Here is a 21,416-nt window from a genome sequence, read left to right as displayed (position 1 = left end):
AACTCGTTTTGGGTGCTAATTTGGTGGCGGCGATCTGGAAATGCCCTTGGGCTGCAGCTCCCTGGTGTTAGAGTGCATCGCTGCATTCGGATCCTTTATAAGGATTTAACGCGCTTATGCTGATGGGTGCGATCATACCAACACTAATGCACCGGATCCCATCAGAACTCCGCAGTTAAGCGTGTTTGGGCGAGAGTAGTACTAGGATGGGTGACCTCCTGGGAAGTCCTCGTGTTGCACCCCTCTCTTTTTCTTCGGATTTTTTTTTTTTTTGTCGCCGGGCTTACCGTTTACGGCGGTCCAGCACGCTCGCTTCGTAGGCTTAGTCTGCCCCAGGCCAAAAATACGAGCCGCTGATCTCGTTTTGGGTGCTAATTTGGTGGCGGCGATCTGGAAATGCCCTCGGGCTGCAGCTCCCTGGTGTTAGAGTGCATCGCTGCATTCGGATCCTTTATAAGGATTTAACGCGCTTATGCTGATGGGTGCGATCATACCAACACTAATGCACCGGATCCCATCAGAACTCCGCAGTTAAGCGTGTTTGGGCGAGAGTAGTACTAGGATGGGTGACCTCCTGGGAAGTCCTCGTGTTGCACCCCTCTCTTTTTCTTCGGATTTTTTTTTTTTTGTCGCCGGGCTTACCGTTTACGGCGGTCCAGCACGCTCGCTTCGTAGGCTTAGTCTGCCCCAGGCCAAAAATACGAGCCGCTGAACTCGTTTTGGGTGCTAATTTGGTGGCGGCGATCTGGAAATGCCCTCGGGCTGCAGCTCCCTGGTGTTAGAGTGCATCGCTGCATTCGGATCCTTTATAAGGATTTAACGCGCTTATGCTGATGGGTGCGACAATACCAACACTAATGCACCGGATCCCATCAGAACTCCGCAGTTAAGCGTGTTTGGGCGAGAGTAGTACTAGGATGGGTGACCTCCTGGGAAGTCCTCGTGTTGCACCCCTCTCTTTTTCTTCGGATTTTTTTTTTTTTTTGTCGCCGGGCTTACCGTTTACGGCGGTCCAGCACGCTCGCTTCGTAGGCTTAGTCTGCCCCAGGCCAAAAATACGAGCCGCTGATCTCGTTTTGGGTGCTAATTTGGTGGCGGCGATCTGGAAATGCCCTCGGGCTGCAGCTCCCTGGTGTTAGAGTGCATCGCTGCATTCGGATCCTTTATAAGGATTTAACGCGCTTATGCTGATGGGTGCGATCATACCAACACTAATGCACCGGATCCCATCAGAACTCCTCAGTTAAGCGTGTTTGGGCGAGAGTAGTACTAGGATGGGTGACCTCCTGGGAAGTCCTCGTGTTGCACCCCTCTCTTTTTCTTCGGATTTTTTTTTTTTTGTCGCCGGGCTTACCGTTTACGGCGGTCCAGCACGCTCGCTTCGTAGGCTTAGTCTGCCCCAGGCCAAAAATACGAGCCGCTGAACTCGTTTTGGGTGCTAATTTGGTGGCGGCGATCTGGAAATGCCCTCGGGCTGCAGCTCCCTGGTGTTAGAGTGCATCGCTGCATTCGGATCCTTTATAAGGATTTAACGCACTTATGCTGATGGGTGCGATCATACCAACACTAATGCACCGGATCCCATCAGAACTCCGCAGTTAAGCGTGTTTGGGCGAGAGCAGTACTAGGATGGGTGACCTCCTGGGAAGTCCTCGTGTTGCACCCCTCTCTTTTTCTTCGGATTTTTTTTTTTTTTTGTCGCCGGGCTTACCGTTTACGGCGGTCCAGCACGCTCGCTTCGTAGGCTTAGTCTGCCCCAGGCCAAAAATACGAGCCGCTGATCTCGTTTTGGGTGCTAATTTGGTGGCGGCGATCTGGAAATGCCCTCGGGCTGCAGCTCCCTGGTGTTAGAGTGCATCGCTGCATTCGGATCCTTTATAAGGATTTAACGCGCTTATGCTGATGGGTGCGATCATACCAACACTAATGCACCGGATCCCATCAGAACTCCGCAGTTAAGCGTGTTTGGGCGAGAGTAGTACTAGGATGGGTGACCTCCTGGGAAGTCCTCGTGTTGCACCCCTCTCTTTTTCTTCGGATTTTTTTTTTTTTTTGTCGCCGGGCTTACCGTTTACGGCGGTCCAGCACGCTCGCTTCGTAGGCTTAGTCTGCCCCAGGCCAAAAATACGAGCCGCTGATCTCGTTTTGGGTGCTAATTTGGTGGCGGCGATCTGGAAATGCCCTCGGGCTGCAGCTCCCTGGTGTTAGAGTGCATCGCTGCATTCGGATCCTTTATAAGGATTTAACGCGCTTATGCTGATGGGTGCGATCATACCAACACTAATGCACCGGATCCCATCAGAACTCCGCAGTTAAGCGTGTTTGGGCGAGAGTAGTACTAGGATGGGTGACCTCCTGGGAAGTCCTCGTGTTGCACCCCTCTCTTTTTCTTCGGATTTTTTTTTTTTTGTCGCCGGGCTTACCGTTTACGGCGGTCCAGCACGCTCGCTTCGTAGGCTTAGTCTGCCCCAGGCCAAAAATACGAGCCGCTGAACTCGTTTTGGGTGCTAATTTGGTGGCGGCGATCTGGAAATGCCCTCGGGCTGCAGCTCCCTGGTGTTAGAGTGCATCGCTGCATTCGGATCCTTTATAAGGATTTAACGCGCTTATGCTGATGGGTGCGATCATACCAACACTAATGCACCGGATCCCATCAGAACTCCGCAGTTAAGCGTGTTTGGGCGAGAGTAGTACTAGGATGGGTGACCTCCTGGGAAGTCCTCGTGTTGCACCCCTCTCTTTTTCTTCGGATTTTTTTTTTTTTTGTCGCCGGGCTTACCGTTTACGGCGGTCCAGCACGCTCGCTTCGTAGGCTTAGTCTGCCCCAGGCCAAAAATACGAGCCGCTGATCTCGTTTTGGGTGCTAATTTGGTGGCGGCGATCTGGAAATGCCCTCGGGCTGCAGCTCCCTGGTGTTAGAGTGCATCGCTGCATTCGGATCCTTTATAAGGATTTAACGCGCTTATGCTGATGGGTGCGATCATACCAACACTAATGCACCGGATCCCATCAGAACTCCTCAGTTAAGCGTGTTTGGGCGAGAGTAGTACTAGGATGGGTGACCTCCTGGGAAGTCCTCGTGTTGCACCCCTCTCTTTTTCTTCGGATTTTTTTTTTTTTGTCGCCGGGCTTACCGTTTACGGCGGTCCAGCACGCTCGCTTCGTAGGCTTAGTCTGCCCCAGGCCAAAAATACGAGCCGCTGAACTCGTTTTGGGTGCTAATTTGGTGGCGGCGATCTGGAAATGCCCTCGGGCTGCAGCTCCCTGGTGTTAGAGTGCATCGCTGCATTCGGATCCTTTATAAGGATTTAACGCGCTTATGCTGATGGGTGCGATCATACCAACACTAATGCACCGGATCCCATCAGAACTCCGCAGTTAAGCGTGTTTGGGCGAGAGTAGTACTAGGATGGGTGACCTCCTGGGAAGTCCTCGTGTTGCACCCCTCTCTTTTTCTTCGGATTTTTTTTTTTTTTGTCGCCGGGCTTACCGTTTACGGCGGTCCAGCACGCTCGCTTCGTAGGCTTAGTCTGCCCCAGGCCAAAAATACGAGCCGCTGATCTCGTTTTGGGTGCTAATTTGGTGGCGGCGATCTGGAAATGCCCTCGGGCTGCAGCTCCCTGGTGTTAGAGTGCATCGCTGCATTCGGATCCTTTATAAGGATTTAACGCGCTTATGCTGATGGGTGCGATCATACCAACACTAATGCACCGGATCCCATCAGAACTCCGCAGTTAAGCGTGTTTGGGCGAGAGTAGTACTAGGATGGGTGACCTCCTGGGAAGTCCTCGTGTTGCACCCCTCTCTTTTTCTTCGGATTTTTTTTTTTTTGTCGCCGGGCTTACCGTTTACGGCGGTCCAGCACGCTCGCTTCGTAGGCTTAGTCTGCCCCAGGCCAAAAATACGAGCCGCTGAACTCGTTTTGGGTGCTAATTTGGTGGCGGCGATCTGGAAATGCCCTCGGGCTGCAGCTCCCTGGTGTTAGAGTGCATCGCTGCATTCGGATCCTTTATAAGGATTTAACGCGCTTATGCTGATGGGTGCGATCATACCAACACTAATGCACCGGATCCCATCAGAACTCCGCAGTTAAGCGTGTTTGGGCGAGAGTAGTACTAGGATGGGTGACCTCCTGGGAAGTCCTCGTGTTGCACCCCTCTCTTTTTCTTCGGATTTTTTTTTTTTTTGTCGCCGGGCTTACCGTTTACGGCGGTCCAGCACGCTCGCTTCGTAGGCTTAGTCTGCCCCAGGCCAAAAATACGAGCCGCTGATCTCGTTTTGGGTGCTAATTTGGTGGCGGCGATCTGGAAATGCCCTCGGGCTGCAGCTCCCTGGTGTTAGAGTGCATCGCTGCATTCGGATCCTTTATAAGGATTTAACGCGCTTATGCTGATGGGTGCGATCATACCAACACTAATGCACCGGATCCCATCAGAACTCCTCAGTTAAGCGTGTTTGGGCGAGAGTAGTACTAGGATGGGTGACCTCCTGGGAAGTCCTCGTGTTGCACCTCTCTCTTTTTCTTCGGATTTTTTTTTTTTTGTCGCCGGGCTTACCGTTTACGGCGGTCCAGCACGCTCGCTTCGTAGGCTTAGTCTGCCCCAGGCCAAAAATACGAGCCGCTGAACTCGTTTTGGGTGCTAATTTGGTGGCGGCGATCTGGAAATGCCCTCGGGCTGCAGCTCCCTGGTGTTAGAGTGCATCGCTGCATTCGGATCCTTTATAAGGATTTAACGCGCTTATGCTGATGGGTGCGATCATACCAACACTAATGCACCGGATCCCATCAGAACTCCGCAGTTAAGCGTGTTTGGGCGAGAGTAGTACTAGGATGGGTGACCTCCTGGGAAGTCCTCGTGTTGCACCCCTCTCTTTTTCTTCGGATTTTTTTTTTTTTGTCCCCGGGCTTACCGTTTAAGGCGGTCCAGCACGCTCGCTTCGTAGGCTTAGTCTGCCCCGGGCCAAAAATACGAGCCGCTGAACTCGTTTTGGGTGCTAATTTGGTGGCGGCGATCTGGAAATGCCCTCGGGCTGCAGCTCCCTGGTGTTAGAGTGCATCGCTGCATTCGGATCCTTTATAAGGATTTAACGCGCTTATGCTGATGGGTGCGATCATACCAACACTAATGCACCGGATCCCATCAGAACTCCGCAGTTAAGCGTGTTTGGGCGAGAGTAGTACTAGGATGGGTGACCTCCTGGGAAGTCCTCGTGTTGCACCCCTCTCTTTTTCTTCGGATTTTTTTTTTTTTTGTCGCCGGGCTTACCGTTTACGGCGGTCCAGCACGCTCGCTTCGTAGGCTTAGTCTGCCCCAGGCCAAAAATACGAGCCGCTGAACTCGTTTTGGGTGCTAATTTGGTGGCGGCGATCTGGAAATGCCCTCGGGCTGCAGCTCCCTGGTGTTAGAGTGCATCGCTGCATTCGGATCCTTTATAAGGATTTAACGCGCTTATGCTGGTGGGTGCGATCATACCAACACTAATGCACCGGATCCCATCAGAACTCCGCAGTTAAGCGTGTTTGGGCGAGAGTAGTACTAGGATGGGTGACCTCCTGGGAAGTCCTCGTGTTGCACCCCTCTCTTTTTCTTCGGATTTTTTTTTTTTTGTCGCCGGGCTTACCGTTTACGGCGGTCCAGCACGCTCGCTTCGTAGGCTTAGTCTGCCCCAGGCCAAAAATACGAGCCGCTGAACTCGTTTTGGGTGCTAATTTGGTGGCGGCGATCTGGAAATGCCCTCGGGCTGCAGCTCCCTGGTGTTAGAGTGCATCGCTGCATTCGGATCCTTTATAAGGATTTAACGCGCTTATGCTGATGGGTGCGATCATACCAACACTAATGCACCGGATCCCATCAGAACTCCGCAGTTAAGCGGCTTTGGGCGAGAGTAGTACTAGGATGGGTGACCTCCTGGGAAGTCCTCGTGTTGCACCCCTCTCTTTTTCTTCGGATTTTTTTTTTTTTTGTCGCCGGGCTTACCGTTTACGGCGGTCCAGCACGCTCGCTTCGTAGGCTTAGTCTGCCCCAGGCCAAAAATACGAGCCGCTGATCTCGTTTTGGGTGCTAATTTGGTGGCGGCGATCTGGAAATGCCCTCGGGCTGCAGCTCCCTGGTGTTAGAGTGCATCGCTGCATTCGGATCCTTTATAAGGATTTAACGCGCTTATGCTGATGGGTGCGATCATACCAACACTAATGCACCGGATCCCATCAGAACTCCGCAGTTAAGCGTGTTTGGGCGAGAGTAGTACTAGGATGGGTGACCTCCTGGGAAGTCCTCGTGTTGCACCCCTCTCTTTTTCTTCGGATTTTTTTTTTTTTTGTCGCCGGGCTTACCGTTTATGGCGGTCCAGCACGCTCGCTTCGTAGGCTTAGTCTGCCCCAGGCCAAAAATACGAGCCGCTGATCTCGTTTTGGGTGCTAATTTGGTGGCGGCGATCTGGAAATGCCCTCGGGCTGCAGCTCCCTGGTGTTAGAGTGCATCGCTGCATTCGGATCCTTTATAAGGATTTAACGCGCTTATGCTGATGGGTGCGATCATACCAACACTAATGCACCGGATCCCATCAGAACTCCGCAGTTAAGCGCGTTTGGGCGAGAGTAGTACTAGGATGGGTGACCTCCTGGGAAGTCCTCGTGTTGCACCCCTCTCTTTTTCTTCGGATTTTTTTTTTTTTGTCGCCGGGCTTACCGTTTACGGCGGTCCAGCACGCTCGCTTCGTAGGCTTAGTCTGCCCCAGGCCAAAAATACGAGCCGCTGAACTCGTTTTGGGTGCTAATTTGGTGGCGGCGATCTGGAAATGCCCTCGGGCTGCAGCTCCCTGGTGTTAGAGTGCATCGCTGCATTCGGATCCTTTATAAGGATTTAACGCGCTTATGCTGATGGGTGCGATCATACCAACACTAATGCACCGGATCCCATCAGAACTCCGCAGTTAAGCGTGTTTGGGCGAGAGTAGTACTAGGATGGGTGACCTCCTGGGAAGTCCTCGTGTTGCACCCCTCTCTTTTTCTTCGGATTTTTTTTTTTTTTGTCGCCGGGCTTACCGTTTACGGCGGTCCAGCACGCTCGCTTCGTAGGCTTAGTCTGCCCCAGGCCAAAAATACGAGCCGCTGATCTCGTTTTGGGTGCTAATTTGGTGGCGGCGATCTGGAAATGCCCTCGGGCTGCAGCTCCCTGGTGTTAGAGTGCATCGCTGCATTCGGATCCTTTATAAGGATTTAACGCGCTTATGCTGATGGGTGCGATCATACCAACACTAATGCACCGGATCCCATCAGAACTCCTCAGTTAAGCGTGTTTGGGCGAGAGTAGTACTAGGATGGGTGACCTCCTGGGAAGTCCTCGTGTTGCACCCCTCTCTTTTTCTTCGGATTTTTTTTTTTTTGTCGCCGGGCTTACCGTTTACGGCGGTCCAGCACGCTCGCTTCGTAGGCTTAGTCTGCCCCAGGCCAAAAATACGAGCCGCTGAACTCGTTTTGGGTGCTAATTTGGTGGCGGCGATCTGGAAATGCCCTCGGGCTGCAGCTCCCTGGTGTTAGAGTGCATCGCTGCATTCGGATCCTTTATAAGGATTTAACGCGCTTATGCTGATGGGTGCGATCATACCAACACTAATGCACCGGATCCCATCAGAACTCCGCAGTTAAGCGTGTTTGGGCGAGAGTAGTACTAGGATGGGTGACCTCCTGGGAAGTCCTCGTGTTGCACCCCTCTCTTTTTCTTCGGATTTTTTTTTTTTTTGTCGCCGGGCTTACCGTTTACGGCGGTCCAGCACGCTCGCTTCGTAGGCTTAGTCTGCCCCAGGCCAAAAATACGAGCCGCTGATCTCGTTTTGGGTGCTAATTTGGTGGCGGCGATCTGGAAATGCCCTCGGGCTGCAGCTCCCTGGTGTTAGAGTGCATCGCTGCATTCGGATCCTTTATAAGGATTTAACGCGCTTATGCTGGTGGGTGCGATCATACCAACACTAATGCACCGGATCCCATCAGAACTCCGCAGTTAAGCGTGTTTGGGCGAGAGTAGTACTAGGATGGGTGACCTCCTGGGAAGTCCTCGTGTTGCACCCCTCTCTTTTTCTTCGGATTTTTTTTTTTTTGTCGCCGGGCTTACCGTTTACGGCGGTCCAGCACGCTCGCTTCGTAGGCTTAGTCTGCCCCAGGCCAAAAATACGAGCCGCTGAACTCGTTTTGGGTGCTAATTTGGTGGCGGCGATCTGGAAATGCCCTCGGGCTGCAGCTCCCTGGTGTTAGAGTGCATCGCTGCATTCGGATCCTTTATAAGGATTTAACGCGCTTATGCTGATGGGTGCGATCATACCAACACTAATGCACCGGATCCCATCAGAACTCCGCAGTTAAGCGTCTTTGGGCGAGAGTAGTACTAGGATGGGTGACCTCCTGGGAAGTCCTCGTGTTGCACCCCTCTCTTTTTCTTCGGATTTTTTTTTTTTTTGTCGCCGGGCTTACCGTTTACGGCGGTCCAGCACGCTCGCTTCGTAGGCTTAGTCTGCCCCAGGCCAAAAATACGAGCCGCTGATCTCGTTTTGGGTGCTAATTTGGTGGCGGCGATCTGGAAATGCCCTCGGGCTGCAGCTCCCTGGTGTTAGAGTGCATCGCTGCATTCGGATCCTTTATAAGGATTTAACGCGCTTATGCTGATGGGTGCGATCATACCAACACTAATGCACCGGATCCCATCAGAACTCCGCAGTTAAGCGTGTTTGGGCGAGAGTAGTACTAGGATGGGTGACCTCCTGGGATGTCCTCGTGTTGCACCCCTCTCTTTTTCTTCGGATTTTTTTTTTTTTTGTCGCCGGGCTTACCGTTTACGGCGGTCCAGCACGCTCGCTTCGTAGGCTTAGTCTGCCCCAGGCCAAAAATACGAGCCGCTGATCTCGTTTTGGGTGCTAATTTGGTGGCGGCGATCTGGAAATGCCCTCGGGCTGCAGCTCCCTGGTGTTAGAGTGCATCGCTGCATTCGGATCCTTTATAAGGATTTAACGCGCTTATGCTGATGGGTGCGATCATACCAACACTAATGCACCGGATCCCATCAGAACTCCGCAGTTAAGCGCGTTTGGGCGAGAGTAGTACTAGGATGGGTGACCTCCTGGGAAGTCCTCGTGTTGCACCCCTCTCTTTTTCTTCGGATTTTTTTTTTTTTGTCGCCGGGCTTACCGTTTACGGCGGTCCAGCACGCTCGCTTCGTAGGCTTAGTCTGCCCCGGGCCAAAAATACGAGCCGCTGAACTCGTTTTGGGTGCTAATTTGGTGGCGGCGATCTGGAAATGCCCTCGGGCTGCAGCTCCCTGGTGTTAGAGTGCATCGCTGCATTCGGATCCTTTATAAGGATTTAACGCGCTTATGCTGATGGGTGCGATCATACCAACACTAATGCACCGGATCCCATCAGAACTCCGCAGTTAAGCGTGTTTGGGCGAGAGTAGTACTAGGATGGGTGACCTCCTGGGAAGTCCTCGTGTTGCACCCCTCTCTTTTTCTTCGGATTTTTTTTTTTTTTGTCGCCGGGCTTACCGTTTACGGCGGTCCAGCACGCTCGCTTCGTAGGCTTAGTCTGCCCCAGGCCAAAAATACGAGCCGCTGATCTCGTTTTGGGTGCTAATTTGGTGGCGGCGATCTGGAAATGCCCTCGGGCTGCAGCTCCCTGGTGTTAGAGTGCATCGCTGCATTCGGATCCTTTATAAGGATTTAACGCGCTTATGCTGGTGGGTGCGATCATACCAACACTAATGCACCGGATCCCATCAGAACTCCGCAGTTAAGCGTGTTTGGGCGAGAGTAGTACTAGGATGGGTGACCTCCTGGGAAGTCCTCGTGTTGCACCCCTCTCTTTTTCTTCGGATTTTTTTTTTTTTGTCGCCGGGCTTACCGTTTACGGCGGTCCAGCACGCTCGCTTCGTAGGCTTAGTCTGCCCCAGGCCAAAAATACGAGCCGCTGAACTCGTTTTGGGTGCTAATTTGGTGGCGGCGATCTGGAAATGCCCTCGGGCTGCAGCTCCCTGGTGTTAGAGTGCATCGCTGCATTCGGATCCTTTATAAGGATTTAACGCGCTTATGCTGATGGGTGCGATCATACCAACACTAATGCACCGGATCCCATCAGAACTCCGCAGTTAAGCGTGTTTGGGCGAGAGTAGTACTAGGATGGGTGACCTCCTGGGAAGTCCTCGTGTTGCACCCCTCTCTTTTTCTTCGGATTTTTTTTTTTTTTGTCGCCGGGCTTACCGTTTACGGCGGTCCAGCACGCTCGCTTCGTAGGCTTAGTCTGCCCCAGGCCAAAAATACGAGCCGCTGATCTCGTTTTGGGTGCTAATTTGGTGGCGGCGATCTGGAAATGCCCTCGGGCTGCAGCTCCCTGGTGTTAGAGTGCATCGCTGCATTCGGATCCTTTATAAGGATTTAACGCGCTTATGCTGATGGGTGCGATCATACCAACACTAATGCACCGGATCCCATCAGAACTCCTCAGTTAAGCGTGTTTGGGCGAGAGTAGTACTAGGATGGGTGACCTCCTGGGAAGTCCTCGTGTTGCACCCCTCTCTTTTTCTTCGGATTTTTTTTTTTTTTGTCGCCGGGCTTACCGTTTACGGCGGTCCAGCACGCTCGCTTCGTAGGCTTAGTCTGCCCCAGGCCAAAAATACGAGCCGCTGAACTCGTTTTGGGTGCTAATTTGGTGGCGGCGATCTGGAAATGCCCTCGGGCTGCAGCTCCCTGGTGTTAGAGTGCATCGCTGCATTCGGATCCTTTATAAGGATTTAACGCGCTTATGCTGGTGGGTGCGATCATACCAACACTAATGCACCGGATCCCATCAGAACTCCGCAGTTAAGCGTGTTTGGGCGAGAGTAGTACTAGGATGGGTGACCTCCTGGGAAGTCCTCGTGTTGCACCCCTCTCTTTTTCTTCGGATTTTTTTTTTTTTGTCGCCGGGCTTACCGTTTACGGCGGTCCAGCACGCTCGCTTCGTAGGCTTAGTCTGCCCCAGGCCAAAAATACGAGCCGCTGAACTCGTTTTGGGTGCTAATTTGGTGGCGGCGATCTGGAAATGCCCTCGGGCTGCAGCTCCCTGGTGTTAGAGTGCATCGCTGCATTCGGATCCTTTATAAGGATTTAACGCGCTTATGCTGATGGGTGCGATCATACCAACACTAATGCACCGGATCCCATCAGAACTCCGCAGTTAAGCGTGTTTGGGCGAGAGTAGTACTAGGATGGGTGACCTCCTGGGAAGTCCTCGTGTTGCACCCCTCTCTTTTTCTTCGGATTTTTTTTTTTTTTGTCGCCGGGCTTACCGTTTACGGCGGTCCAGCACGCTCGCTTCGTAGGCTTAGTCTGCCCCAGGCCAAAAATACGAGCCGCTGATCTCGTTTTGGGTGCTAATTTGGTGGCGGCGATCTGGAAATGCCCTCGGGCTGCAGCTCCCTGGTGTTAGAGTGCATCGCTGCATTCGGATCCTTTATAAGGATTTAACGAGCTTATGCTGATGGGTGCGATCATACCAACACTAATGCACCGGATCCCATCAGAACTCCGCAGTTAAGCGTGTTTGGGCGAGAGTAGTACTAGGATGGGTGACCTCCTGGGAAGTCCTCGTGTTGCACCCCTCTCTTTTTCTTCGGATTTTTTTTTTTTTGTCGCCGGGCTTACCGTTTACGGCGGTCCAGCACGCTCGCTTCGTAGGCTTAGTCTGCCCCAGGCCAAAAATACGAGCCGCTGAACTCGTTTTGGGTGCTAATTTGGTGGCGGCGATCTGGAAATGCCCTCGGGCTGCAGCTCCCTGGTGTTAGAGTGCATCGCTGCATTCGGATCCTTTATAAGGATTTAACGCGCTTATGCTGATGGGTGCGATCATACCAACACTAATGCACCGGATCCCATCAGAACTCCGCAGTTAAGCGTGTTTGGGCGAGAGTAGTACTAGGATGGGTGACCTCCTGGGAAGTCCTCGTGTTGCACCCCTCTCTTTTTCTTCGGATTTTTTTTTTTTTTGTCGCCGGGCTTACCGTTTACGGCGGTCCAGCACGCTCGCTTCGTAGGCTTAGTCTGCCCCAGGCCAAAAATACGAGCCGCTGATCTCGTTTTGGGTGCTAATTTGGTGGCGGCGATCTGGAAATGCCCTCGGGCTGCAGCTCCCTGGTGTTAGAGTGCATCGCTGCATTCGGATCCTTTATAAGGATTTAACGCGCTTATGCTGATGGGTGCGATCATACCAACACTAATGCACCGGATCCCATCAGAACTCCGCAGTTAAGCGTGTTTGGGCGAGAGTAGTACTAGGATGGGTGACCTCCTGGGAAGTCCTCGTGTTGCACCCCTCTCTTTTTCTTCGGATTTTTTTTTTTTTGTCGCCGGGCTTACCGTTTACGGCGGTCCAGCACGCTCGCTTCGTAGGCTTAGTCTGCCCCAGGCCAAAAATACGAGCCGCTGAACTCGTTTTGGGTGCTAATTTGGTGGCGGCGATCTGGAAATGCCCTCGGGCTGCAGCTCCCTGGTGTTAGAGTGCATCGCTGCATTCGGATCCTTTATAAGGATTTAACGCGCTTATGCTGATGGGTGCGATCATACCAACACTAATGCACCGGATCCCATCAGAACTCCGCAGTTAAGCGTGTTTGGGCGAGAGTAGTACTAGGATGGGTGACCTCCTGGGAAGTCCTCGTGTTGCACCCCTCTCTTTTTCTTCGGATTTTTTTTTTTTTTTGTCGCCGGGCTTACCGTTTACGGCGGTCCAGCACGCTCGCTTCGTAGGCTTAGTCTGCCCCAGGCCAAAAATACGAGCCGCTGATCTCGTTTTGGGTGCTAATTTGGTGGCGGCGATCTGGAAATGCCCTCGGGCTGCAGCTCCCTGGTGTTAGAGTGCATCGCTGCATTCGGATCCTTTATAAGGATTTAACGCGCTTATGCTGATGGGTGCGATCATACCAACACTAATGCACCGGATCCCATCAGAACTCCTCAGTTAAGCGTGTTTGGGCGAGAGTAGTACTAGGATGGGTGACCTCCTGGGAAGTCCTCGTGTTGCACCCCTCTCTTTTTCTTCGGATTTTTTTTTTTTTGTCGCCGGGCTTACCGTTTACGGCGGTCCAGCACGCTCGCTTCGTAGGCTTAGTCTGCCCCAGGCCAAAAATACGAGCCGCTGAACTCGTTTTGGGTGCTAATTTGGTGGCGGCGATCTGGAAATGCCCTCGGGCTGCAGCTCCCTGGTGTTAGAGTGCATCGCTGCATTCGGATCCTTTATAAGGATTTAACGCGCTTATGCTGATGGGTGCGATCATACCAACACTAATGCACCGGATCCCATCAGAACTCCGCAGTTAAGCGTGTTTGGGCGAGAGTAGTACTAGGATGGGTGACCTCCTGGGAAGTCCTCGTGTTGCACCCCTCTCTTTTTCTTCGGATTTTTTTTTTTTTTGTCGCCGGGCTTACCGTTTACGGCGGTCCAGCACGCTCGCTTCGTAGGCTTAGACTGCCCCAGGCCAAAAATACGAGCCGCTGATCTCGTTTTGGGTGCTAATTTGGTGGCGGCGATCTGGAAATGCCCTCGGGCTGCAGCTCCCTGGTGTTAGAGTGCATCGCTGCATTCGGATCCTTTATAAGGATTTAACGCGCTTATGCTGATGGGTGCGATCATACCAACACTAATGCACCGGATCCCATCAGAACTCCGCAGTTAAGCGTGTTTGGGCGAGAGTAGTACTAGGATGGGTGACCTCCTGGGAAGTCCTCGTGTTGCACCCCTCTCTTTTTCTTCGGATTTTTTTTTTTTTGTCGCCGGGCTTACCGTTTACGGCGGTCCAGCACGCTCGCTTCGTAGGCTTAGTCTGCCCCAGGCCAAAAATACGAGCCGCTGAACTCGTTTTGGGTGCTAATTTGGTGGCGGCGATCTGGAAATGCCCTCGGGCTGCAGCTCCCTGGTGTTAGAGTGCATCGCTGCATTCGGATCCTTTATAAGGATTTAACGCGCTTATGCTGATGGGTGCGATCATACCAACACTAATGCACCGGATCCCATCAGAACTCCGCAGTTAAGCGTGTTTGGGCGAGAGTAGTACTAGGATGGGTGACCTCCTGGGAAGTCCTCGTGTTGCACCCCTCTCTTTTTCTTCGGATTTTTTTTTTTTTTGTCGCCGGGCTTACCGTTTACGGCGGTCCAGCACGCTCGCTTCGTAGGCTTAGTCTGCCCCAGGCCAAAAATACGAGCCGCTGATCTCGTTTTGGGTGCTAATTTGGTGGCGGCGATCTGGAAATGCCCTCGGGCTGCAGCTCCCTGGTGTTAGAGTGCATCGCTGCATTCGGATCCTTTATAAGGATTTAACGCGCTTATGCTGATGGGTGCGATCATACCAACACTAATGCACCGGATCCCATCAGAACTCCTCAGTTAAGCGTGTTTGGGCGAGAGTAGTACTAGGATGGGTGACCTCCTGGGAAGTCCTCGTGTTGCACCCCTCTCTTTTTCTTCGGATTTTTTTTTTTTTGTCGCCGGGCTTACCGTTTACGGCGGTCCAGCACGCTCGCTTCGTAGGCTTAGTCTGCCCCAGGCCAAAAATACGAGCCGCTGAACTCGTTTTGGGTGCTAATTTGGTGGCGGCGATCTGGAAATGCCCTCGGGCTGCAGCTCCCTGGTGTTAGAGTGCATCGCTGCATTCGGATCCTTTATAAGGATTTAACGCGCTTATGCTGATGGGTGCGATCATACCAACACTAATGCACCGGATCCCATCAGAACTCCGCAGTTAAGCGTGTTTGGGCGAGAGTAGTACTAGGATGGGTGACCTCCTGGGAAGTCCTCGTGTTGCACCCCTCTCTTTTTCTTCGGATTTTTTTTTTTTTTGTCGCCGGGCTTACCGTTTACGGCGGTCCAGCACGCTCGCTTCGTAGGCTTAGTCTGCCCCAGGCCAAAAATACGAGCCGCTGATCTCGTTTTGGGTGCTAATTTGGTGGCGGCGATCTGGAAATGCCCTCGGGCTGCAGCTCCCTGGTGTTAGAGTGCATCGCTGCATTCGGATCCTTTATAAGGATTTAACGCGCTTATGCTGATGGGTGCGATCATACCAACACTAATGCACCGGATCCCATCAGAACTCCGCAGTTAAGCGTGTTTGGGCGAGAGTAGTACTAGGATGGGTGACCTCCTGGGAAGTCCTCGTGTTGCACCCCTCTCTTTTTCTTCGGATTTTTTTTTTTTTTGTCGCCGGGCTTACCGTTTACGGCGGTCCAGCACGCTCGCTTCGTAGGCTTAGTCTGCCCCAGGCCAAAAATACGAGCCGCTGATCTCGTTTTGGGTGCTAATTTGGTGGCGGCGATCTGGAAATGCCCTCGGGCTGCAGCTCCCTGGTGTTAGAGTGCATCGCTGCATTCGGATCCTTTATAAGGATTTAACGCGCTTATGCTGATGGGTGCGATCATACCAACACTAATGCACCGGATCCCATCAGAACTCCTCAGTTAAGCGTGTTTGGGCGAGAGTAGTACTAGGATGGGTGACCTCCTGGGAAGTCCTCGTGTTGCACCCCTCTCTTTTTCTTCGGATTTTTTTTTTTTTGTCGCCGGGCTTACCGTTTACGGCGGTCCAGCACGCTCGCTTCGTAGGCTTAGTCTGCCCCAGGCCAAAAATACGAGCCGCTGAACTCGTTTTGGGTGCTAATTTGGTGGCGGCGATCTGGAAATGCCCTCGGGCTGCAGCTCCCTGGTGTTAGAGTGCATCGCTGCATTCGGATCCTTTATAAGGATTTAACGCGCTTATGCTGATGGGTGCGATCATACCAACACTAATGCACCGGATCCCATCAGAACTCCGCAGTTAAGCGTGTTTGGGCGAGAGTAGTACTAGGATGGGTGACCTCCTGGGAAGTCCTCGTGTTGCACCCCTCTCTTTTTCTTCGGATTTTTTTTTTTTTGTCGCCGGGCTTACCGTTTACGGCGGTCCAGCACGCTCGCTTCGTAGGCTTAGTCTGCCCCGGGCCAAAAATACGAGCCGCTGAACTCGTTTTGGGTGCTAATTTGGTGGCGGCGATCTGGAAATGCCCTCGGGCTGCAGCTCCCTGGTGTTAGAGTGCATCGCTGCATTCGGATCCTTTATAAGGATTTAACGCGCTTATGCTGATGGGTGCGATCATACCAACACTAATGCACCGGATCCCATCAGAACTCCGCAGTTAAGCGTGTTTGGGCGAGAGTAGTACTAGGATGGGTGACCTCCTGGGAAGTCCTCGTGTTGCACCCCTCTCTTTTTCTTCGGATTTTTTTTTTTTTTGTCGCCGGGCTTACCGTTTACGGCGGTCCAGCACGCTCGCTTCGTAGGCTTAGTCTGCCCCAGGCCAAAAATACGAGCCGCTGATCTCGTTTTGGGTGCTAATTTGGTGGCGGCGATCTGGAAATGCCCTCGGGCTGCAGCTCCCTGGTGTTAGAGTGCATCGCTGCATTCGGATCCTTTATAAGGATTTAACGCGCTTATGCTGGTGGGTGCGATCATACCAACACTAATGCACCGGATCCCATCAGAACTCCGCAGTTAAGCGTGTTTGGGCGAGAGTAGTACTAGGATGGGTGACCTCCTGGGAAGTCCTCGTGTTGCACCCCTCTCTTTTTCTTCGGATTTTTTTTTTTTTGTCGCCGGGCTTACCGTTTACGGCGGTCCAGCACGCTCGCTTCGTAGGCTTAGTCTGCCCCAGGCCAAAAATACGAGCCGCTGAACTCGTTTTGGGTGCTAATTTGGTGGCGGCGATCTGGAAATGCCCTCGGGCTGCAGCTCCCTGGTGTTAGAGTGCATCGCTGCATTCGGATCCTTTATAAGGATTTAACGCGCTTATGCTGGTGGGTGCGATCATACCAACACTAATGCACCGGATCCCATCAGAACTCCGCAGTTAAGCGTGTTTGGGCGAGAGTAGTACTAGGATGGGTGACCTCCTGGGAAGTCCTCGTGTTGCACCCCTCTCTTTTTCTTCGGATTTTTTTTTTTTTGTCGCCGGGCTTACCGTTTACGGCGGTCCAGCACGCTCGCTTCGTAGGCTTAGTCTGCCCCAGGCCAAAAATACGAGCCGCTGAACTCGTTTTGGGTGCTAATTTGGTGGCGGCGATCTGGAAATGCCCTCGGGCTGCAGCTCCCTGGTGTTAGAGTGCATCGCTGCATTCGGATCCTTTATAAGGATTTAACGCGCTTATGCTGATGGGTGCGATCATACCAACACTAATGCACCGGATCCCATCAGAACTCCGCAGTTAAGCGTGTTTGGGCGAGAGTAGTACTAGGATGGGTCACCTCCTGGGAAGTCCTCGTGTTGCACCCCTCTCTTTTTCTTCGGATTTTTTTTTTTTTTGTCGCCGGGCTTACCGTTTACGGCGGTCCAGCACGCTCGCTTCGTAGGCTTAGTCTGCCCCAGGCCAAAAATACGAGCCGCTGATCTCGTTTTGGGTGCTGATTTGGTGGCGGCGATCTGGAAATGCCCTCGGGCTGCAGCTCCCTGGTGTTAGAGTGCATCGCTGCATTCGGATCCTTTATAAGGATTTAACGCGCTTATGCTGATGGGTGCGATCATACCAACACTAATGCACCGGATCCCATCAGAACTCCGCAGTTAAGCGTGTTTGGGCGAGAGTAGTACTAGGATGGGTGACCTCCTGGGAAGTCCTCGTGTTGCACCCCTCTCTTTTTCTTCGGATTTTTTTTTTTTTTGTCGCCGGGCTTACCGTTTACGGCGGTCCAGCACGCTCGCTTCGTAGGCTTAGTCTGCCCCAGGCCAAAAATACGAGCCGCTGATCTCGTTTTGGGTGCTAATTTGGTGGCGGCGATCTGGAAATGCCCTCGGGCTGCAGCTCCCTGGTGTTAGAGTGCATCGCTGCATTCGGATCCTTTATAAGGATTTAACGCGCTTATGCTGATGGGTGCGATCATACCAACACTAATGCACCGGATCCCATCAGAACTCCGCAGTTAAGCGTGTTTGGGCGAGAGTAGTACTAGGATGGGTGACCTCCTGGGAAGTCCTCGTGTTGCACCCCTCTCTTTTTCTTCGGATTTTTTTTTTTTTGTCGCCGGGCTTACCGTTTACGGCGGTCCAGCACGCTCGCTTCGTAGGCTTAGTCTGCCCCAGGCCAAAAATACGAGCCGCTGAACTCGTTTTGGGTGCTAATTTGGTGGCGGCGATCTGGAAATGCCCTCGGGCTGCAGCTCCCTGGTGTTAGAGTGCATCGCTGCATTCGGATCCTTTATAAGGATTTAACGCGCTTATGCTGATGGGTGCGATCATACCAACACTAATGCACCGGATCCCATCAGAACTCCGCAGTTAAGCGTGTTTGGGCGAGAGTAGTACTAGGATGGGTGACCTCCTGGGAAGTCCTCGTGTTGCACCCCTCTCTTTTTCTTCGGATTTTTTTTTTTTTTGTCGCCGGGCTTACCGTTTACGGCGGTCCAGCACGCTCGCTTCGTAGGCTTAGTCTGCCCCAGGCCAAAAATACGAGCCGCTGATCTCGTTTTGGGTGCTAATTTGGTGGCGGCGATCTGGAAATGCCCTCGGGCTGCAGCTCCCTGGTGTTAGAGTGCATCGCTGCATTCGGATCCTTTATAAGGATTTAACGCGCTTATGCTGATGGGTGCGATCATACCAACACTAATGCACCGGATCCCATCAGAACTCCGCAGTTAAGCGTGTTTGGGCGAGAGTAGTACTAGGATGGGTGACCTCCTGGGAAGTCCTCGTGTTGCACCCCTCTCTTTTTCTTCGGATTTTTTTTTTTTTGTCGCCGGGCTTACCGTTTACGGCGGTCCAGCACGCTCGCTTCGTAGGCTTAGTCTGCCCCAGGCCAAAAATACGAGCCGCTGAACTCGTTTTGGGTGCTAATTTGGTGGCGGCGATCTGGAAATGCCCTCGGGCTGCAGCTCCCTGGTGTTAGAGTGCATCGCTGCATTCGGATCCTTTATAAGGATTTAACGCGCTTATGCTGATGGGTGCGATCATACCAACACTAATGCACCGGATCCCATCAGAACTCCGCAGTTAAGCGTGTTTGGGCGAGAGTAGTACTAGGATGGGTGACCTCCTGGGAAGTCCTCGTGTTGCACCCCTCTCTTTTTCTTCGGATTTTTTTTTTTTTTGTCGCCGGGCTTACCGTTTACGGCGGTCCAGCACGCTCGCTTCGTAGGCTTAGTCTGCCCCAGGCCAAAAATACGAGCCGCTGATCTCGTTTTGGGTGCTAATTTGGTGGCGGCGATCTGGAAATGCCCTCGGGCTGCAGCTCCCTGGTGTTAGAGTGCATCGCTGCATTCGGATCCTTTATAAGGATTTAACGCGCTTATGCTGATGGGTGCGATCATACCAACACTAATGCACCGGATCCCATCAGAACTCCTCAGTTAAGCGTGTTTGGGCGAGAGTAGTACTAGGATGGGTGACCTCCTGGGAAGTCCTCGTGTTGCACCCCTCTCTTTTTCTTCGGATTTTTTTTTTTTTGTCGCCGGGCTTACCGTTTACGGCGGTCCAGCACGCTCGCTTCGTAGGCTTAGTCTGCCCCAGGCCAAAAATACGAGCCGCTGAACTCGTTTTGGGTGCTAATTTGGTGGCGGCGATCTGGAAATGCCCTCGGGCTGCAGCTCCCTGGTGTTAGAGTGCATCGCTGCATTCGGATCCTTTATAAGGATTTAACGCGCTTATGCTGATGGGTGCGATCATACCAACACTAATGCACCGGATCCCATCAGAACTCCGCAGTTAAGCGTGTTTGGGCGAGAGTAGTACTAGGATGGGTGACCTCCTGGGAAGTCCTCGTGTTGCACCCCTCTCTTTTTCTTCGGATTTTTTTTTTTTTTGTCGCCGGGCTTACCGTTTACGGCGGTCCAGCACGCTCGCTTCGTAGGCTTAGACTGCCCCAGGCCAAAAATACGAGCCGCTGATCTCGTTTTGGGTGCTAATTTGGTGGCGGCGATCTGGAAATGCCCTCGGGCTGCAGCTCCCTGGTGTTAGAGTGCATCGCTGCATTCGGATCCTTTATAAGGATTTAACGCGCTTATGCTGATGGGTGCGATCATACCAACACTAATGCACCGGATCCCATCAGAACTCCGCAGTTAAGCGTGTTTGGGCGAGAGTAGTACTAGGATGGGTGACCTCCTGGGAAGTCCTCGTGTTGCACCCCTCTCTTTTTCTTCGGATTTTTTTTTTTTTGTCGCCGGGCTTACCGTTTACGGCGGTCCAGCACGCTCGCTTCGTAGGCTTAGTCTGCCCCAGGCCAAAAATACGAGCCGCTGAACTCGTTTTGGGTGCTAATTTGGTGGCGGCGATCTGGAAATGCCCTCGGGCTGCAGCTCCCTGGTGTTAGAGTGCATCGCTGCATTCGGATCCTTTATAAGGATTTAACGCGCTTATGCTGATGGGTGCGATCATACCAACACTAATGCACCGGATCCCATCAGAACTCCGCAGTTAAGCGTGTTTGGGCGAGAGTAGTACTAGGATGGGTGACCTCCTGGGAAGTCCTCGTGTTGCACCCCTCTCTTTTTCTTCGGATTTTTTTTTTTTTTGTCGCCGGGCTTACCGTTTACGGCGGTCCAGCACGCTCGCTTCGTAGGCTTAGTCTGCCCCAGGCCAAAAATACGAGCCGCTGATCTCGTTTTGGGTGCTAATTTGGGGGCGGCGATCTGGAAATGCCCTCGGGCTGCAGCTCCCTGGTGTTAGAGTGCATCGCTGCATTCGGATCCTTTATAAGGATTTAACGCGCTTATGCTGATGGGTGCGATCATACCAACACTAATGCACCGGATCCCATCAGAACTCCGCAGTTAAGCGTGTTTGGGCGAGAGTAGTACTAGGATGGGTGACCTCCTGGGAAGTCCTCGTGTTGCACCCCTCTCTTTTTCTTCGGATTTTTTTTTTTTTGTCGCCGGGCTTACCGTTTACGGCGGTCCAGCACGCTCGCTTCGTAGGCTTAGTCTGCCCCAGGCCAAAAATACGAGCCGCTGAACTCGTTTTGGGTGCTAATTTGGTGGCGGCGATCTGGAAATGCCCTCGGGCTGCAGCTCCCTGGTGTTAGAGTGCATCGCTGCATTCGGATCCTTTATAAGGATTTAACGCGCTTATGCTGATGGGTGCGATCATACCAACACTAATGCACCGGATCCCATCAGAACTCCGCAGTTAAGCGTGTTTGGGCGAGAGTAGTACTAGGATGGGTGACCTCCTGGGAAGTCCTCGTGTTGCACCCCTCTCTTTTTCTTCGGATTTTTTTTTTTTTTGTCGCCGGGCTTACCGTTTACGGCGGTCCAGCACGCTCGCTTCGTAGGCTTAGTCTGCCCCAGGCCAAAAATACGAGCCACTGATCTCGTTTTGGGTGCTAATTTGGTGGCGGCGATCTGGAAATGCCCTCGGGCTGCAGCTCCCTGGTGTTAGAGTGCATCG

At 52.6% G+C, this 21,416-nt stretch overlaps 60 non-coding genes across 60 annotated transcripts; all 60 read left to right on the top strand.

Moving 5' to 3' along the window:
• Window positions 1-124: 124 nt before the first annotated feature.
• On the top strand, window positions 125-243 carry LOC126730267 (5S ribosomal RNA). Its single transcript, XR_007657550.1, has one exon. It is a non-coding gene; the product is annotated as a 5S ribosomal RNA (ribosomal RNA).
• Window positions 244-480: 237 nt separating this feature from the next.
• Window positions 481-599, top strand: LOC126730266 (5S ribosomal RNA). Its single transcript, XR_007657549.1, has one exon. It is a non-coding gene; the product is annotated as a 5S ribosomal RNA (ribosomal RNA).
• A 236-nt stretch (window positions 600-835) lies between these two features.
• On the top strand, window positions 836-954 carry LOC126730602 (5S ribosomal RNA). The gene has a single exon (XR_007657869.1). It is a non-coding gene; the product is annotated as a 5S ribosomal RNA (ribosomal RNA).
• Window positions 955-1,192: 238 nt separating this feature from the next.
• Window positions 1,193-1,311, top strand: LOC126731475 (5S ribosomal RNA). Its single transcript, XR_007658720.1, has one exon. It is a non-coding gene; the product is annotated as a 5S ribosomal RNA (ribosomal RNA).
• Window positions 1,312-1,547: 236 nt separating this feature from the next.
• On the top strand, window positions 1,548-1,666 carry LOC126730713 (5S ribosomal RNA). The gene has a single exon (XR_007657975.1). It is a non-coding gene; the product is annotated as a 5S ribosomal RNA (ribosomal RNA).
• A 238-nt stretch (window positions 1,667-1,904) lies between these two features.
• LOC126730265 (5S ribosomal RNA) lies at window positions 1,905-2,023 on the top strand. Its single transcript, XR_007657548.1, has one exon. It is a non-coding gene; the product is annotated as a 5S ribosomal RNA (ribosomal RNA).
• A 238-nt stretch (window positions 2,024-2,261) lies between these two features.
• Window positions 2,262-2,380, top strand: LOC126730263 (5S ribosomal RNA). Its single transcript, XR_007657547.1, has one exon. It is a non-coding gene; the product is annotated as a 5S ribosomal RNA (ribosomal RNA).
• Window positions 2,381-2,616: 236 nt separating this feature from the next.
• On the top strand, window positions 2,617-2,735 carry LOC126730262 (5S ribosomal RNA). Its single transcript, XR_007657546.1, has one exon. It is a non-coding gene; the product is annotated as a 5S ribosomal RNA (ribosomal RNA).
• Window positions 2,736-2,972: 237 nt separating this feature from the next.
• On the top strand, window positions 2,973-3,091 carry LOC126731473 (5S ribosomal RNA). The gene has a single exon (XR_007658718.1). It is a non-coding gene; the product is annotated as a 5S ribosomal RNA (ribosomal RNA).
• A 236-nt stretch (window positions 3,092-3,327) lies between these two features.
• On the top strand, window positions 3,328-3,446 carry LOC126730261 (5S ribosomal RNA). The gene has a single exon (XR_007657545.1). It is a non-coding gene; the product is annotated as a 5S ribosomal RNA (ribosomal RNA).
• A 237-nt stretch (window positions 3,447-3,683) lies between these two features.
• Window positions 3,684-3,802, top strand: LOC126730260 (5S ribosomal RNA). The gene has a single exon (XR_007657544.1). It is a non-coding gene; the product is annotated as a 5S ribosomal RNA (ribosomal RNA).
• A 236-nt stretch (window positions 3,803-4,038) lies between these two features.
• On the top strand, window positions 4,039-4,157 carry LOC126730258 (5S ribosomal RNA). The gene has a single exon (XR_007657542.1). It is a non-coding gene; the product is annotated as a 5S ribosomal RNA (ribosomal RNA).
• Window positions 4,158-4,394: 237 nt separating this feature from the next.
• On the top strand, window positions 4,395-4,513 carry LOC126731663 (5S ribosomal RNA). Its single transcript, XR_007658905.1, has one exon. It is a non-coding gene; the product is annotated as a 5S ribosomal RNA (ribosomal RNA).
• A 236-nt stretch (window positions 4,514-4,749) lies between these two features.
• On the top strand, window positions 4,750-4,868 carry LOC126730257 (5S ribosomal RNA). The gene has a single exon (XR_007657541.1). It is a non-coding gene; the product is annotated as a 5S ribosomal RNA (ribosomal RNA).
• A 236-nt stretch (window positions 4,869-5,104) lies between these two features.
• LOC126730256 (5S ribosomal RNA) lies at window positions 5,105-5,223 on the top strand. The gene has a single exon (XR_007657540.1). It is a non-coding gene; the product is annotated as a 5S ribosomal RNA (ribosomal RNA).
• A 237-nt stretch (window positions 5,224-5,460) lies between these two features.
• LOC126730255 (5S ribosomal RNA) lies at window positions 5,461-5,579 on the top strand. The gene has a single exon (XR_007657539.1). It is a non-coding gene; the product is annotated as a 5S ribosomal RNA (ribosomal RNA).
• A 236-nt stretch (window positions 5,580-5,815) lies between these two features.
• On the top strand, window positions 5,816-5,934 carry LOC126731757 (5S ribosomal RNA). The gene has a single exon (XR_007658998.1). It is a non-coding gene; the product is annotated as a 5S ribosomal RNA (ribosomal RNA).
• A 237-nt stretch (window positions 5,935-6,171) lies between these two features.
• On the top strand, window positions 6,172-6,290 carry LOC126730254 (5S ribosomal RNA). The gene has a single exon (XR_007657538.1). It is a non-coding gene; the product is annotated as a 5S ribosomal RNA (ribosomal RNA).
• A 237-nt stretch (window positions 6,291-6,527) lies between these two features.
• Window positions 6,528-6,646, top strand: LOC126731321 (5S ribosomal RNA). Its single transcript, XR_007658570.1, has one exon. It is a non-coding gene; the product is annotated as a 5S ribosomal RNA (ribosomal RNA).
• Window positions 6,647-6,882: 236 nt separating this feature from the next.
• On the top strand, window positions 6,883-7,001 carry LOC126730253 (5S ribosomal RNA). The gene has a single exon (XR_007657537.1). It is a non-coding gene; the product is annotated as a 5S ribosomal RNA (ribosomal RNA).
• Window positions 7,002-7,238: 237 nt separating this feature from the next.
• Window positions 7,239-7,357, top strand: LOC126731470 (5S ribosomal RNA). Its single transcript, XR_007658717.1, has one exon. It is a non-coding gene; the product is annotated as a 5S ribosomal RNA (ribosomal RNA).
• A 236-nt stretch (window positions 7,358-7,593) lies between these two features.
• On the top strand, window positions 7,594-7,712 carry LOC126730252 (5S ribosomal RNA). The gene has a single exon (XR_007657536.1). It is a non-coding gene; the product is annotated as a 5S ribosomal RNA (ribosomal RNA).
• A 237-nt stretch (window positions 7,713-7,949) lies between these two features.
• On the top strand, window positions 7,950-8,068 carry LOC126730251 (5S ribosomal RNA). Its single transcript, XR_007657535.1, has one exon. It is a non-coding gene; the product is annotated as a 5S ribosomal RNA (ribosomal RNA).
• Window positions 8,069-8,304: 236 nt separating this feature from the next.
• LOC126731430 (5S ribosomal RNA) lies at window positions 8,305-8,423 on the top strand. Its single transcript, XR_007658677.1, has one exon. It is a non-coding gene; the product is annotated as a 5S ribosomal RNA (ribosomal RNA).
• A 237-nt stretch (window positions 8,424-8,660) lies between these two features.
• Window positions 8,661-8,779, top strand: LOC126731532 (5S ribosomal RNA). The gene has a single exon (XR_007658777.1). It is a non-coding gene; the product is annotated as a 5S ribosomal RNA (ribosomal RNA).
• Window positions 8,780-9,016: 237 nt separating this feature from the next.
• LOC126731320 (5S ribosomal RNA) lies at window positions 9,017-9,135 on the top strand. The gene has a single exon (XR_007658569.1). It is a non-coding gene; the product is annotated as a 5S ribosomal RNA (ribosomal RNA).
• A 236-nt stretch (window positions 9,136-9,371) lies between these two features.
• On the top strand, window positions 9,372-9,490 carry LOC126730250 (5S ribosomal RNA). Its single transcript, XR_007657534.1, has one exon. It is a non-coding gene; the product is annotated as a 5S ribosomal RNA (ribosomal RNA).
• Window positions 9,491-9,727: 237 nt separating this feature from the next.
• LOC126730249 (5S ribosomal RNA) lies at window positions 9,728-9,846 on the top strand. The gene has a single exon (XR_007657533.1). It is a non-coding gene; the product is annotated as a 5S ribosomal RNA (ribosomal RNA).
• A 236-nt stretch (window positions 9,847-10,082) lies between these two features.
• Window positions 10,083-10,201, top strand: LOC126730246 (5S ribosomal RNA). The gene has a single exon (XR_007657531.1). It is a non-coding gene; the product is annotated as a 5S ribosomal RNA (ribosomal RNA).
• A 237-nt stretch (window positions 10,202-10,438) lies between these two features.
• LOC126731469 (5S ribosomal RNA) lies at window positions 10,439-10,557 on the top strand. Its single transcript, XR_007658716.1, has one exon. It is a non-coding gene; the product is annotated as a 5S ribosomal RNA (ribosomal RNA).
• Window positions 10,558-10,794: 237 nt separating this feature from the next.
• Window positions 10,795-10,913, top strand: LOC126730245 (5S ribosomal RNA). The gene has a single exon (XR_007657530.1). It is a non-coding gene; the product is annotated as a 5S ribosomal RNA (ribosomal RNA).
• Window positions 10,914-11,149: 236 nt separating this feature from the next.
• Window positions 11,150-11,268, top strand: LOC126730244 (5S ribosomal RNA). The gene has a single exon (XR_007657529.1). It is a non-coding gene; the product is annotated as a 5S ribosomal RNA (ribosomal RNA).
• Window positions 11,269-11,505: 237 nt separating this feature from the next.
• On the top strand, window positions 11,506-11,624 carry LOC126730243 (5S ribosomal RNA). The gene has a single exon (XR_007657528.1). It is a non-coding gene; the product is annotated as a 5S ribosomal RNA (ribosomal RNA).
• A 236-nt stretch (window positions 11,625-11,860) lies between these two features.
• LOC126730242 (5S ribosomal RNA) lies at window positions 11,861-11,979 on the top strand. The gene has a single exon (XR_007657527.1). It is a non-coding gene; the product is annotated as a 5S ribosomal RNA (ribosomal RNA).
• A 237-nt stretch (window positions 11,980-12,216) lies between these two features.
• On the top strand, window positions 12,217-12,335 carry LOC126730241 (5S ribosomal RNA). The gene has a single exon (XR_007657525.1). It is a non-coding gene; the product is annotated as a 5S ribosomal RNA (ribosomal RNA).
• Window positions 12,336-12,571: 236 nt separating this feature from the next.
• On the top strand, window positions 12,572-12,690 carry LOC126730240 (5S ribosomal RNA). The gene has a single exon (XR_007657524.1). It is a non-coding gene; the product is annotated as a 5S ribosomal RNA (ribosomal RNA).
• A 238-nt stretch (window positions 12,691-12,928) lies between these two features.
• Window positions 12,929-13,047, top strand: LOC126731468 (5S ribosomal RNA). Its single transcript, XR_007658715.1, has one exon. It is a non-coding gene; the product is annotated as a 5S ribosomal RNA (ribosomal RNA).
• Window positions 13,048-13,283: 236 nt separating this feature from the next.
• On the top strand, window positions 13,284-13,402 carry LOC126730239 (5S ribosomal RNA). Its single transcript, XR_007657523.1, has one exon. It is a non-coding gene; the product is annotated as a 5S ribosomal RNA (ribosomal RNA).
• Window positions 13,403-13,639: 237 nt separating this feature from the next.
• LOC126730238 (5S ribosomal RNA) lies at window positions 13,640-13,758 on the top strand. Its single transcript, XR_007657522.1, has one exon. It is a non-coding gene; the product is annotated as a 5S ribosomal RNA (ribosomal RNA).
• Window positions 13,759-13,994: 236 nt separating this feature from the next.
• Window positions 13,995-14,113, top strand: LOC126730237 (5S ribosomal RNA). Its single transcript, XR_007657521.1, has one exon. It is a non-coding gene; the product is annotated as a 5S ribosomal RNA (ribosomal RNA).
• A 237-nt stretch (window positions 14,114-14,350) lies between these two features.
• On the top strand, window positions 14,351-14,469 carry LOC126731467 (5S ribosomal RNA). The gene has a single exon (XR_007658714.1). It is a non-coding gene; the product is annotated as a 5S ribosomal RNA (ribosomal RNA).
• Window positions 14,470-14,705: 236 nt separating this feature from the next.
• On the top strand, window positions 14,706-14,824 carry LOC126730235 (5S ribosomal RNA). Its single transcript, XR_007657519.1, has one exon. It is a non-coding gene; the product is annotated as a 5S ribosomal RNA (ribosomal RNA).
• A 237-nt stretch (window positions 14,825-15,061) lies between these two features.
• Window positions 15,062-15,180, top strand: LOC126730234 (5S ribosomal RNA). Its single transcript, XR_007657518.1, has one exon. It is a non-coding gene; the product is annotated as a 5S ribosomal RNA (ribosomal RNA).
• A 237-nt stretch (window positions 15,181-15,417) lies between these two features.
• On the top strand, window positions 15,418-15,536 carry LOC126731466 (5S ribosomal RNA). The gene has a single exon (XR_007658713.1). It is a non-coding gene; the product is annotated as a 5S ribosomal RNA (ribosomal RNA).
• Window positions 15,537-15,772: 236 nt separating this feature from the next.
• LOC126730233 (5S ribosomal RNA) lies at window positions 15,773-15,891 on the top strand. Its single transcript, XR_007657517.1, has one exon. It is a non-coding gene; the product is annotated as a 5S ribosomal RNA (ribosomal RNA).
• Window positions 15,892-16,127: 236 nt separating this feature from the next.
• On the top strand, window positions 16,128-16,246 carry LOC126730232 (5S ribosomal RNA). The gene has a single exon (XR_007657516.1). It is a non-coding gene; the product is annotated as a 5S ribosomal RNA (ribosomal RNA).
• A 237-nt stretch (window positions 16,247-16,483) lies between these two features.
• Window positions 16,484-16,602, top strand: LOC126730231 (5S ribosomal RNA). The gene has a single exon (XR_007657515.1). It is a non-coding gene; the product is annotated as a 5S ribosomal RNA (ribosomal RNA).
• A 236-nt stretch (window positions 16,603-16,838) lies between these two features.
• On the top strand, window positions 16,839-16,957 carry LOC126730230 (5S ribosomal RNA). Its single transcript, XR_007657514.1, has one exon. It is a non-coding gene; the product is annotated as a 5S ribosomal RNA (ribosomal RNA).
• A 236-nt stretch (window positions 16,958-17,193) lies between these two features.
• Window positions 17,194-17,312, top strand: LOC126730832 (5S ribosomal RNA). Its single transcript, XR_007658096.1, has one exon. It is a non-coding gene; the product is annotated as a 5S ribosomal RNA (ribosomal RNA).
• Window positions 17,313-17,549: 237 nt separating this feature from the next.
• Window positions 17,550-17,668, top strand: LOC126730229 (5S ribosomal RNA). The gene has a single exon (XR_007657513.1). It is a non-coding gene; the product is annotated as a 5S ribosomal RNA (ribosomal RNA).
• A 237-nt stretch (window positions 17,669-17,905) lies between these two features.
• Window positions 17,906-18,024, top strand: LOC126730228 (5S ribosomal RNA). Its single transcript, XR_007657512.1, has one exon. It is a non-coding gene; the product is annotated as a 5S ribosomal RNA (ribosomal RNA).
• Window positions 18,025-18,260: 236 nt separating this feature from the next.
• LOC126730226 (5S ribosomal RNA) lies at window positions 18,261-18,379 on the top strand. Its single transcript, XR_007657511.1, has one exon. It is a non-coding gene; the product is annotated as a 5S ribosomal RNA (ribosomal RNA).
• A 237-nt stretch (window positions 18,380-18,616) lies between these two features.
• On the top strand, window positions 18,617-18,735 carry LOC126730225 (5S ribosomal RNA). Its single transcript, XR_007657510.1, has one exon. It is a non-coding gene; the product is annotated as a 5S ribosomal RNA (ribosomal RNA).
• Window positions 18,736-18,971: 236 nt separating this feature from the next.
• On the top strand, window positions 18,972-19,090 carry LOC126730223 (5S ribosomal RNA). Its single transcript, XR_007657508.1, has one exon. It is a non-coding gene; the product is annotated as a 5S ribosomal RNA (ribosomal RNA).
• Window positions 19,091-19,327: 237 nt separating this feature from the next.
• On the top strand, window positions 19,328-19,446 carry LOC126731465 (5S ribosomal RNA). The gene has a single exon (XR_007658712.1). It is a non-coding gene; the product is annotated as a 5S ribosomal RNA (ribosomal RNA).
• Window positions 19,447-19,682: 236 nt separating this feature from the next.
• Window positions 19,683-19,801, top strand: LOC126730222 (5S ribosomal RNA). Its single transcript, XR_007657507.1, has one exon. It is a non-coding gene; the product is annotated as a 5S ribosomal RNA (ribosomal RNA).
• A 237-nt stretch (window positions 19,802-20,038) lies between these two features.
• LOC126730220 (5S ribosomal RNA) lies at window positions 20,039-20,157 on the top strand. The gene has a single exon (XR_007657506.1). It is a non-coding gene; the product is annotated as a 5S ribosomal RNA (ribosomal RNA).
• A 236-nt stretch (window positions 20,158-20,393) lies between these two features.
• LOC126730219 (5S ribosomal RNA) lies at window positions 20,394-20,512 on the top strand. The gene has a single exon (XR_007657505.1). It is a non-coding gene; the product is annotated as a 5S ribosomal RNA (ribosomal RNA).
• Window positions 20,513-20,749: 237 nt separating this feature from the next.
• On the top strand, window positions 20,750-20,868 carry LOC126730218 (5S ribosomal RNA). The gene has a single exon (XR_007657504.1). It is a non-coding gene; the product is annotated as a 5S ribosomal RNA (ribosomal RNA).
• Window positions 20,869-21,104: 236 nt separating this feature from the next.
• Window positions 21,105-21,223, top strand: LOC126730217 (5S ribosomal RNA). Its single transcript, XR_007657503.1, has one exon. It is a non-coding gene; the product is annotated as a 5S ribosomal RNA (ribosomal RNA).
• Window positions 21,224-21,416: the final 193 nt, after the last annotated feature.

Source organism: Quercus robur, chromosome 5, assembly GCF_932294415.1.
Source record: "Quercus robur chromosome 5, dhQueRobu3.1, whole genome shotgun sequence".
Taxonomy (NCBI): Eukaryota; Viridiplantae; Streptophyta; class Magnoliopsida; order Fagales; family Fagaceae; genus Quercus; species Quercus robur.
The sequence above is the reverse complement of the archived record's forward strand: the minus strand, read 5'-3'. Positions and strand labels throughout refer to the sequence as shown.